The sequence below is a fragment of the Neofelis nebulosa genome, chromosome 9 (assembly GCF_028018385.1).
Source record: "Neofelis nebulosa isolate mNeoNeb1 chromosome 9, mNeoNeb1.pri, whole genome shotgun sequence".
NCBI lineage: Eukaryota > Metazoa > Chordata > Mammalia > Carnivora > Felidae > Neofelis > Neofelis nebulosa.
In genome coordinates this window covers 66942781-66955411 of record NC_080790.1, presented here as the reverse complement: position 1 = coordinate 66955411, position 12631 = coordinate 66942781, and the positions used below count along the sequence as shown (strand labels likewise).

The 12631-nt window shown below is 44.5% G+C and overlaps 1 long non-coding RNA gene across 1 annotated transcript; it reads left to right on the top strand.

The window, feature by feature from the left end:
* The first annotated feature begins 9466 nt into the window (after positions 1 to 9466).
* On the top strand, positions 9467 to 10807 carry LOC131486218 (uncharacterized). Its single transcript, XR_009249243.1, has 3 exons — positions 9467 to 9551; positions 9639 to 9906; positions 10669 to 10807. It is a non-coding gene; the product is annotated as an uncharacterized LOC131486218 (long non-coding RNA).
* The last annotated feature ends 1824 nt before the right edge of the window (positions 10808 to 12631 follow it).

Below are 12631 nucleotides of genomic sequence, written 5' to 3'. Positions count from 1 at the left end.
ATCTAGAACAGGGATTCCAAATTTAGTGTTCAGGGGTCTTGTTCAAATGCAGATTCTGGTTCAGTAGTTCTGGGGTAGCGCTTAAGATTCTGTGTTTCTCACATGTTCTGAGAGAAGGCCAAGGCTATTGGTCTAAGACCCATTTTGAGTATCAAGGACCCTAGGAATGGAGGGAACCATGTAAGCTTTAGAGAAAGCTCCATAAACAAGGAAGTTGGGGGCTAATGGCAGGGACAAGGTGGACTGGACAAGGCAGGAGGGGCTTTCTGGGCTGGGTCAGCCTAACCAGTGCTTCTCCAGAGCTAAGCTTACAGGTGGGGAGAACCACAGGCATGGGAAGTTCATGTGCTGGAACCAAACGTTCTCATCAGGCAGGGGCACCAACTAAAAGGAAGTAACTTATGTGTAGTCTTAAGTGCCACACTGAGGAGTTGCAGCTTACTGGAAAAGGGAATGGTGAGCTGGAGATGATTCTTGAGTCAAAATTTGCTGATACATTCAGGCTAAGTAGGAGAAGAGATATAGATCCATGCAGAAGATAAGGAGAACTGGAGTATAGCTTCTCTCACTTCTTACTTTCAGACATTCAGTTCAGCTCCTGGATGCCATGTGTCCATCCCTTACCCTCCGTCCCCTCACCTCAACCCAGGCCTTGCTCTCTGAGTCCTGGGCCCTAGCAGCCCTTCACCAGGAGAGGTAAGTCTCAGATGATCCAGCTAAAGGAGAAAGAACCCTTCTTCTGCAGTTCCGTGGAGGCTTTCTTTCTCTCCACGGATGTATGAACAATTCAACAGCACATGATCAAAGTAGGGGGAGGGGGGATTCACATTAATTTCTTCGAGGCAAATGATAAGCTGGCAGGTCTGGCTCTATGGAGGAGATAAAAGCTCCAAACACAGCCAAATGACTCTTGGGATCCGAGCCTGGTACGGATGCAAATTAAAATAAAAACCATATAAACAGCAGCACAATCGTACCATTCAGGGCTCCTTCATTAGCAGCCAGAGCTCCAGTGCCACTGTCCACAAAGACAACTTCCCTTTCTTCTCCCTTCTAACTAATTTCCAAGCTGGTCAACAAAAGGAGGCTAAGGACAAAAGCAGTTCTAATTGATGAGGCTCTGGGGAGAGGGTCGCTGGGGAGATTCATTTTATGTGTGCAAATCCCAAAGCAAATGTGATGTGTCAGACTAGCTGAGGACAGGCCTCCTGCTGGGGAGTCTGGAGGTGCCAAGTTCCTCCTCTCAAAGCTCACCACAGCACGATAACAACCCAACGGTCACATCCACCAGCCCAGACCTCCCCATGCCTGACAGAGCCAACTTCCCAAAGTGCTGCCTTGTGTAGGGGGAACTCATTCAACGGTCAGGCCCGTGATGCAACAACTCACTACCTTAGTGGCCTCTACTCTTTACTGTGGAGGACAGAGTTCATTCATTGTATTACTATGAAGCATCACTGTGGTGAGCAGTCATTGGTGTGAGGAGACACAGTTTTACCAAAATCCATCTCCTACTGAATGTTCAGGCTTCAGGAGGGAACCTTGTTCACAAACCACAGATTTCCCTCATTGTCTTCCCATTTGGCTAGCATCCCCACTCACCTCCTCCACTCCAGGAACCTCTTCAGATGTCTGAGCCCTCCAGCTGTCTCCTCACCCCACATGTCCTGCTCTCTAACTACGAAGGTATCTTACTGTTCCAGATTCCTTCACACTCACCCCCCATTCTGCACTCCTCTGCATGCTTGGAATTTCCTACTATTTTTCTGAAAATTCTGTTAGTCTCACAAACCTCATGTTTTTTCATTTGAAAATAGAGTAATAATCCTTGCTCTACTCATCTCGTGAGCTGTTGGAAGGTTCGTATGAAATGAAGAACATGAATGCGACTCTAAGTGGCATACATGTATTAACAGAAATGTCTTCATTGAGGCTATAGCACTGGACCATTTAGTGACTGCCAAAAACCTCTCTATTGTTAAGTGAGACAGGCGTGGGTGTTTTGTTTTGTTTTTTCCCAGCCAATAGAACAAATGAAGGTTCTTGCACATTAACACCAAAATGAACCTCCAATATTTTTAAATGATAGAAACCAAAACAGCCAAAGTGAACCATCTCCTACCTTGGCCCCTTAGTGGTTCCCCAGAGCATCTCGCCTGCACATGTCTGGGACTCACTCTTTGCTTCCCCCAGTTTATGCTTCCAGTCACATTGCTGGCATCATGTTCAAGGGCAAGTGCCTGGGAGAAGGAAGGATCAAAGACAGTAGTGAGGGTGGGAAGGCTGCTTTTCTCTAATTTTGAAGATTGCTTTACATTGTCCCTCTAGGGAAGATTCCATATTTAGTTTCTAGTCTAACCTGCAGGGCATTGTTCTTTTCCAGCTTATACGCTAAGAGGCAAATAAGGAACAGAGACAGGAAAGAGATATGAAAGTCCCATGAGCAGTCTGCACTTTCTACCCTTCCTCAGCCAACTAGGTGGTTGCTAAGCTGTATGGTTATTCTTTCATTTTCCCAGCTGATAAGGAGAAAAGAGGTGTTATCTGCTCTATGCAGCCACTGGCTTTTGGGGAGGAGAACCCCAGGGCTGGTGGTTAATAGCACCTGACCCAGCACTGTTTCCCTCAACACTTCCAAGCCCTGGCTGCATCAGACTAGACAATGCTGTTGGAAACATGACGATATGGTGCAGTAATGCTCAGATCTCGAGTCTTTTCCAAACCACACCCATATCACCACTTGTGTTAGTTTCCTAGGGGTGCCATAACTGGGTGGCTTAAAACAAGAGATATTTGTTCTTGCACACTTGTGGAAGTTAGAAATCCAAAATCAAAGCATTGGTAGGGTTGGTTCCTTCTGGAGGCTCTGACAGAGAATCCATTCCATGCCTTCACTAGAGGCAACCTTTGTCATTCCTCGGCTTGTGGCTCTATCACTTTAATTCCCACCCAACTTCACATATCCTTTTTCCTGTGTGTCTGTGTGTCCTTTCCTCTTCTTCTAAGGATACTTGTCATTGGACCTAGGACCCACTCTAAGTCCAGAACAATCTCATCTCAAGGTCCTTACATTATATCTGCAGAGATCTGTCTTCCAAATAAGGTCACTTTTACAGGTTCCAAGGGTTAGGACTTGGACATATCTTTTTGAGGGACCTCTGTTCAACCACTACAGTGCCCAAACAAAGGGGAAGAGAGAAGAGGAAGAAACCACACTGAGCTTCTATTCAAATCTGTAGGAATTCATGGGACAAGGTAGGGACTAGAGCTATTCAGCCAAGTGATGGTAGTAAAGACCATGGTGATTGAATGGGCCTTCAGCATGGCTGTAGTAGGGAAGAAGGGGCAGTGACTTGGGATCTGCCCTCCACTGAGGCCTGCCAAGGTCACTAGCTGGCTGGAATAACAGTCACAGGAAAAAGCTAGGTCATCAATCTCTTTCCCCACTCACTGACCCCCTTCCTCCCACCTCACTGACCCCTACAGAGAAACCTATGGATAACCCAGAAGTTTGGATCCCCCTGGGGGTGTGAACAAGGTAGCAGCCTGCCCACCCAGCACTTTGAAGCATGTCTTGTGGAGGTCAGCCAACTCTGTCCACTCTGGGACTGCTCAGATGCCTGCACTTCCATGGCTGGTTTGTGAACACAGGATTCAGCAGCACTTAGCTTTCTTCTGCTGTGGTTAGAATATACAAAAGGAAAAGCCTTCCAAAACTTAGTTAACAAAATTCAATTTAAAGATCAGAAAAGGGCACACCAGATTCAAAAATTCTAAAAGTACTTTGTCTAAGAAAGAAAGGAAGAAAATATTGAATGAATCACCATTTCTAAATTTCAAAGGAACCATTCCTTGAGTTATTAATGTTAACTCCCTACAAGAAATGTCTGGCAATTGTGTAAACAGAAGTTGTGTCAGTGATAGTTGCCAAGAAAACTTTTGAGGCCTAATATTATAGGTCTTTGGTTAAGACCATGCCTATAATACACTTCTTATTTTTCAGGCCTGGAGTCCATGAACTTTCCTCCACAGTGTTAGGATGACAAAGTCTAACAATGTTGTCTGAAAAAATTCTGTGGATTAGAGGCTGAACTGGAGTAGATATTTGTGGAGTGGGTACCCTGTGTTGGTCACTTTGCTAGATGCTAGGGCTATAGCCACAAACAGCAATTCTAACATTGTCCTGACTTCATAGAGAGGGACATCTCATCATACAAGTATTTCTATGAAGTATGAGGATGGGGTGTCACAGAGGCCTCCACCAGGGCACTCTGCACACCTAACAAATGATTTACATGGAAACACGAAACCTAGGTATTTGCTCCCAGTGATAATGAAATCTCCCGTGGGTCTGCTCTAAAGGTTTGTGAGTTTTTTTTAATCTTTTTTTTTTAATTTTTATTTTGAGAGAGGGAGGGAGGGAGAGCATGAGCAGGAGAGTAGCAGACAGGGAGAAAGAGAGAATCCCAAGCAGGCTCCAGGCTGTCAGTGCAGAGCCCAATGTGGGGTTCATACACACAAACCAGGAGATCATGACCTGAGCCGAAACCAACAGTCTGACGCTCAGCCAAATGAGCCACCCAGACGTCCCTGCTCTAAAGGTTTTGTGCACTCTACAGAATAGTGGATGGAGGTCCCTACCTCTCCAGGAGCTACAACAATTTGAAGCAAATCTTCAGACAGGTTTTGCGGCTATATGCCCAGTGACCCCAGAGAGGATCCTAGAACCCCTCAGGTAAGAGAGAGATGCTACTGGAAAGATAAATGCAATAGAAGCAGGTCCCCAGGGCTGAGATCAGGAAATGAGGCTTTAACCACCTTATGGTTGTAGAATGGCTAACATCAAAAAACAAAGAACAAATGTTTCAAGGATGTGGAGACATTGAAATTCTTGTCCAGTGAAAGTAGCTGCTACAGAAAACAGTGTGAATGTTCCTCAAAAACTGAAAACTGAACTACCTTGTGATCCAGAAATCCCACTTCTATTTATCCAAAAGCATGAAAATCAGGATCTCAAAGAGGTATTTGCATTCCCACGTTCACTTCAGCTTATTCACTATAGCCAAGTTGTAAAAATAATCTAAATGTTCATCAGTGGATGACTGGATAAAGAAAATGTGGTATATACAGACAATGGAGAATTTTTCAGCTTTTAAAAAAAGAAGGAAATCCTGCCACATGAAACAACATGGACAAACCTTGAGGACATGATGCTAAGTGAAATAAACCAGCCACAAAAAGGCAAATACTTCATGGTTCTACTTATATGAGTTACCTAAAAAAGCCAAACTCATAGAAGCAAAGAGTAAAATGGTAGTTGCCAGGGACTGGAAGGAGGTGAAACAGGTAGTTGCTGCTCAATGAGTATAACGTTTCAGTTATGCAAGATGAGTAAGTTCCAAAGATGTGCGGTACAACATTGTGACAATAGTTAACAACTCTGCATATAATGCCCTTCAAAATGTGTTAGTGGGTAGATCTCATTTGAAGTGTTCTTACCACAAGAAAGAAAGAAACAGACAAAATAAGGAGGGACAAGGACAAGGAAGGGAGGGGAGAAGAGGGGAAGGGAGGGAGAAGAGGGGAAAAGAGGGAGAAGAGAAGGGAGAAGAAGTCTTTAGACTAGGGATTGACTATGGCCTGCCTGCTGCTTGTTTTTGTAAATACATAAAGCTTTGCTGTGACACAGCCACATGCATTCATTTATGCATTTTCTAGGACTACTTTCACACTACAACAGCAGAGCTGAGTAGTTGTGACCATGACCATATGACCCGCAAAGCTGAAATTCCTGACTACCCTACACAAGGGTTTGAGCAACTGGTCATCTTAGTATTCTCCACAGTTTTCTTCTTGTCATTCTCCTACTGCAAAACTTGAAACACATCCTACTACCGGTAGTCTTTCACTCAATCCATAGACTGGGCTTAACTTTATTTGCCACATGCTCCAAGGTTATTATGTTCAATTAAGTAGTCACCAGACATGTGGCTATTTAAATGTAAAGAAGTTACACACGGCCCTTTACGAAAAGAATCTTGCCACTCCTTGACTTAGATTCCTCAGGGCTCTCATTACCACCAGAACGTGTCAAACACATTGACCTGGACTGCTTTAGAGCCAAACCCCAACAAAAAGTCCCTGTGCTAAGAACATCAGAGGGCACTCATAGGCACCTACTGTTAAACATCATTGCATTTAGTCCTCACATCAACTTTGTGAGGCAGGAATGATTTTCATTTGACACAAGAGAAAATAGAGACTCAGAGATGTAAAGCAAACTGCTGAACTGGCAGGGCCATATTTGAAATTAGATCTGCCTGTCTGCGCACTTTATCACTGCATCCAACTTCCACACTGTCTGCTGCTTAGACATTTCTATACAATTACTAGGAAGAATCCTATCACTTTGGACAAAGAGATGATCAGTAGGAAGTATATACCAAGTGAATTCACTCCACATGACAGTTATCAACCTGCCCTCACAACCCGATGTCACCGGGTGATTCCTTGGAGAGTCAGTTACCATCGGGTTCCTCTCTGAATTCTTACAATTGTGTGCTGCAGTGAGGGTGCAGGGAGCAGGGGGCACTATTCAGGGCATAGTTTGCTTTACTGTAAGACTATGGAAGATCTAGCTGTTCCCTGCCAGTTTATTCTTAGTCCAGCGATCATATTATAAACACTCATGCTCCTTGCCCAAAGGAGAAAACCAAGATTGTGAGGTGGCTCTGAAAACGACATCCACAAAGGACAGTTACAAGACCAGGGGATGTTTAGTTCAGAGAAGAGAAGCTCTGACAGAAGCATGCTAGCTGTGCGTTATTTTTTTCAGGAAGCCCTGCTTATTGAGAAGAGCAGCCTTCTGTGTATTCTGCCAGAGTTGAGAATGAAAACCAATAGTAGGAAATAAAATGGAAGCAGGTTTTGGCTCAAAAGCTGAAATAATGTTCCAACAACTGCAAATGTCTAACAATGCAATGAGCTGTTGAGATGATGAGCCCACCCAACTCTGCAGATGTCCCAGCAAGAGCTAAATGACATCTGTCCTGAATGCTGTGGCCTGGAGTTGTGAAAAGTGTCAAAGATTAGACTAGCTCACCACCACAGCCCCCCCTCCAATTCAAAGAGCCCACAATTCTGTGAACAGAGACCAGTCTGAGGACCACCGGGAAAATCAGTGCTTTGAACCAAATCTGCTTCATCTAACTCCTTCCACATCCTAATTCCAAAATCTCACTAAAAGCTAGTGCTTATTTTCAACCAAGCCCCAGTCACCTACGGGCACAATCCAGGACTAGTCAATATTCATCCTGTAAGAAGAATGATTTCTCCATTTGTCAAGAGAAACTGAAGGTCTCTGACTTTGGAGTAGGCATCCAGGTGGTCAAAATAATATTAACTGACATTTACACTAAACGTTGTCATTTAGAGGGGGGCCTATGATCCAGTTAATCTTCCCAACAGCCTGCAGAGGAAGCAAGACATGTTACTCATTATCATCCATCTGCACTAAGAGGTTGCCTGGTTGCCCCACAAATACAAATGGCTACAGACCCGAATGATACCTCAAAGATGGTAGGGACCGTGATGGTAGACCATCGTGATCAATGCCCTGTGGAGAGTCGCTGAGACCTGAGGACTATTGTTTAAAAATTTGTTTGTGGTTTTCATAATGAAGGCGGTCATTTTAGCACATGGAACCAGACAGAAGTAAACACATTGTTCAGAATATCTTGTGCTCACAGTATATATTTTCTACAAGCCTTCCAGTGTTTTCCAGTGCCTAAATTATTAGAATGAGTTTCACATCCTGAGGATGCATTCAGCTTGGGAGGCTAGATACTGCAAGTGATAATTATCAAGGCTCATGCCATTTAAAAATAGGTTGCCATTATTGTTCATTGCTCACATCAGTGCTACTGGATTTTATATCCTGCTTTCCCAACAGGTGTGGACTGAGTCATCCCCTCTTCTGTCACAACACTTGCCTTTGGAGGCTCCTGGAAGGAAAGCAATGTACAAATGTTAGTTAACCTATGTGCTGATTAGAGGATGTTTGCCAGTGGTCACCTGGAGCAGCCCTTCAGTGCTGCTGAGGTGATTAGAGTGATCAATGGACATGGGAGTAACTGGAGATCCCCATCTCTGCTTCTAAAACTAAAATATCCATCATCAGAAACGTGTCTGCCAGCATTTACAGCAGGCAAAACTTTTAGGTGGAGAATTGGGAAGATACGGGGGAGGGTGGGGAGGGCATTTCAAGTAGAGGAGGCATTTGAGCAAAGACAGTAAGGCATGAAAACGAAGCACCTCTTCAGCATAACCAGAGCACAGAGTGTGCACAGGGAAGCACCGGGAGGCTGAACAGGTGGCTTGGGGGCTATGCTGTGAAGTCCCTTGATGGCAAGCTCTCAAGAGTACTTCATGCTGGAGTCCAGTGCTGGTCAAATGTGCTGGTCCAAATCACTACAGGGTTTGTGGCACCCCTACTGCAGAGTTTCTGAATCAGTGGGTCTGGGTGGGGTCCAAGAATTTGATTTCTAACAAGCCCCCAGATGATGCTGAAGCTGCTGGTCCAGGGACCACTCTATAGTCATTCAGCACTGTTTTGGGTAGGAAAGGGAGGTGATCAGAGATGTATGTTTATGGTCTTTAATTGACCAGTTTGAAGAGCCCATAATTCTGTGATAAGACATGGAAGGAAAGGAAAAGGAAAGACTTAGCCCAGGCAGTGGGTGTATGTTCAGTGGTGAAAGCTGATCCAAACTTCTCATTTTTCACCCAGTGGCAGGAAGGCACATGATCCATGTTCCTCACAGAAGAACAATGGAACCTCAACATTTTTTTAAATTTCCAGATAAAGGATGTCACTTACAAAACTCTAGAACGGAGTTTTTAAACACAAAAAAATGCCTTTTTTTTTTTTTTTTTAGTGTCAGTTTTTCTAAAGGCATTTATCATGCTGGTCATCAATGACCCCATTAGCTGACAGAAGGAACATTTCATAGTTTTTCCTCTTCTGCTCCTCATCTCCTAGGAGTGAAGAGGGAATGCGTTTTTGTGAGATTTACTAAGATATCTTCAGTTGCACTGAAGTGGCACAGAAATGGCAACTAGAAAAACAGAGGAAGAGCCCAAAGCTTTGCCTCCTCTACAGAGAATCATGACATGGCCCAAACAAGAAAGTCAACATGGCATTCTTCTAGGCTAATCAATAATAATCAATAATCCATAATAATCAATATCCTCCAGCCCTGACCAATATGGGCACACGCTTTAGGGCAGAGCAGGAGGAGGAAAGAAGGGAGAAGTTTTTTGTTTTTGTTTTTTTACCAGTAGTAGGATGGGGAGCAAGTTAGTCTTAAATCCTAGCTTATTGGCCTGGTTGATTTAAGAGAAAGTTATCACCATCCACACCAAAGCATTATTAATGATTAGAGCTTAATGCATGGCTTTATTTTCTAGTTCACCAAGAGGCTTCTAGAGTCAAGTGCTTTAGTCCAGTCCAGGTGGAGAACATTGTACTTTGAGGCTATACTGCAGAAGAGGTAACACATTGACCTAGCAATTGAAGGACATGGATTCTTTTTCTGGTTCTGCAACTCTGAATTTCAGCAAGATCTTATCTTCTCCAGATCTCAGATTTCTCATGTGGGAGAGGAGCGAAGCTGTGCCTGGTTATCCATATGATCCCTGCCATCACTGATCTCCAGGAATTCTGTACCTCATATGCTGAAACCAGCTTTATGGAATAAGAATGTCCTGAGCAGTGGTCATGGCACCAACCCCCCTTGGATAGTTGATTTTACTTGAACACAGCTAAGCTTAATTTCCTGGCTCCATTAATATTTACCCCTGTGCTGGCCAGAGAACATCAGGGTGGAGAAGTTTCAGTATAAACAAGTAAGAAAATGTTCTAGGAAACTAATGATCTTATCTGGTCAGAATGAATGAAGAAGGTTCAGTGTTCATCTCTTCATAGGCATTATTGACAGCATTTATGCCACAGAGAGAAACAAACACCAGTCACTTTAATTGATTTCCATGGAGGCCACAACACTCTTCCCATTTGGATTCACTAAGGTTGGCCAATCCCACACCCAGCTCACATTCAACACTTTCTCTCCTTACCCGTCACCCCAACTCTGTTCCCTCCCCCATATCATGTACGTACATGCCCATTTCCCTAACCATCCCATCACAATGTGATCCTCTCAGAGGGCAAGGGCCATAGTTTGTTCTTTACCTAATCTTTCTGTTGTGCACCCATCAAGTCTGGGGGAGACAAATAAGGAACAACTGTAATGCCTTTGATTCTTAATTCTCCACCAGAGTTTTTCCTGCAAGTTCAATTGCCTGTGGAGTCCCCATCATCCCCAAACATGTCCCTTGAGTCCCTGGCCTGAGGGGCTGATAGTCCTCCTCTGTAGCTCTTCACTGCTACCACTGGTGGATCCACAGAGCTCACTGCTGCTAGCAGCAGGAGACCAGGGCCCTGCTCCCTTTGTCTTCATTGCTCACCATGTGGACTCTCTCAAAGTTTTTACTCCTGCCTCTAATCACAGAAGGGGAAACTTCTCTCTTCATCAGTGTTAACAATTCCCTTGAGACTCCTCCCACCTCCCAAGGGAATCTGATGCTCTCCATTTATGTCTCTGTCTGCAGGTGAGCAAAGCATTCCCAAAGCTAGACAAGAGGACGTTGACTGATACCACGCAATGTCTTATTCCCACCAACCGTGAATGGATGTCCAAGGTCAGGATGGATAGGAATGTAAGTTTAACTTACGTCCCAAATTCTTTTATCTTTTTTATCAGAAAGTCTTAAGAGATTCGCGGGAAAAGATAAATGCCAACAGAGTGTTCTAAGTTCCTAGGAAGGTGAATCTTCATTATGTTACTTCTCTAGGGAGCCTGTCACTGTTGATTATAGAAGGTAAATGTTTAACACGCAGATAAATGTACTGGAAAATTCACTCTCATCTTGGAAAATGCAAAGTCTAGCCCAGAAGTGATGGGCCATGGAGATACTTAGTTTGTAGGCAAAAGCATGGGAAAGGAGAGGTGAACAGACTCCCGCTTAGGCAGTATGTGTTCAGATGAGCAGCAGCGTGTGGGGAAAGGAAGACTGGAAACCTGAGAGGTGGGACAGCAGGAAAGGGCACGTGAAGAAAAGTGGAATATTGGAGTTGGAAGAGGCAAACAATGACATGGCAAAATGAGACCAGGAAGGAAGAAATCAAGGTGGGAAGATGCCCCATACCTATTACATCCAGCCTACAGCTGTCTCTCCAGAGAGGCCCAGGATGGAGAAGTGGCAGTTTAAACAAGCAAGCAATACGGAATACTGTAAAGTAACGGTCCCACAAAGACAGGCAGAGGTAAGAGACTGAGTCACCCAAATATCAAAGACTCGACCATGGGAGTCCTAGTCTTACCTCAGCCTCCATCCATCTCTCTGTCCTCTCCGAATCCCACAAGGCTTACGAGCGCCTAACGTACTCCACCCACGGGGCTGCCATTGCCTCCCTACCTGGAATATAGACTTGTTTTTGGCACATGCAAAGTTACACAGTGGGTTTCCAGCCTTCATAGCTGAACAAAGGGTAGCCACTTCGCGGTGGGACTGCAATCCCAGGCCAAAAACCAGGAAGATGGCACAGACTTCCAATCAGCCCTGCAGGGGAGAACCTTTCCTCAAGCTCAAACACCTCATCTGAAATATACCTCTGGTGAATATTCTTACAAGGCTGTTCAGATGACAGAGTTGATGAGGGGCCCTCACACACTTAAGCCAGCCCAATGACTACTCCCTGAGTGCCCACTATGTGTCTAACATTTTGCAGGGGCTGGGGCTACAGGGAGAAGAGACACAGTCCTCCTATTTGTTGGAGCTCGAGCTCACAGTCTAATGGGGAAGATGGGCATTTAAGAAGAAATTACACGTGTTATGAAGTTTACCAAAGGATCCTCGGAAATGCTCAGAAGTTGGGTGGCTGGTTCTCTGCTTTGGTTTTGTGTTGGCATCTCCTGCCCATCCAAGGAGTGGAACATAAGGCAAAACGGGTCACATTTCCCTCTGGAGACTGATGAAGGAAAGCCTAGGTCATTTCACTAAGCATCCACTATTTGCTAAAATAGAAATCAGAGCAGTGGCTTCTGTTAAAGGGAGGACTGGAGATAAAGGACACTAGTCTTATCATACACGTGCTGGATCCATAGTCTGTAATGTCCTCATACAGGCTGACATGCATTTTCCAAAGGGGCAGCTCTGCTCAATGCCAATGCCAGTAAACACCCTGGAAACTGGAGGCTCTGACTTCCTGCACCCTCCACCATCTACGGCAGAGCTGTGAATTCTGGAGTAAATGAAAAGGACCTCTGAGCCATAGGGCTGCTGTCACAAAATCCATGTGCTGAATATGTCCAGGAAATAGAAGCTATTTTCAAGTCCTCATCCTACTCTAAGAAATAAGCTTGTGGATTAGAGGCAGTGGGACGTAGGCCAGTAGGGAGAAAAGAAAGTGGAGAGTGCTAAAAGTTCAGATAAATAAAAACACATAGCAATATAACTATTTGGGGGACAAAAGGCCAATCCCATGAATCTCAGCATCTTGAGAGAGTATCAC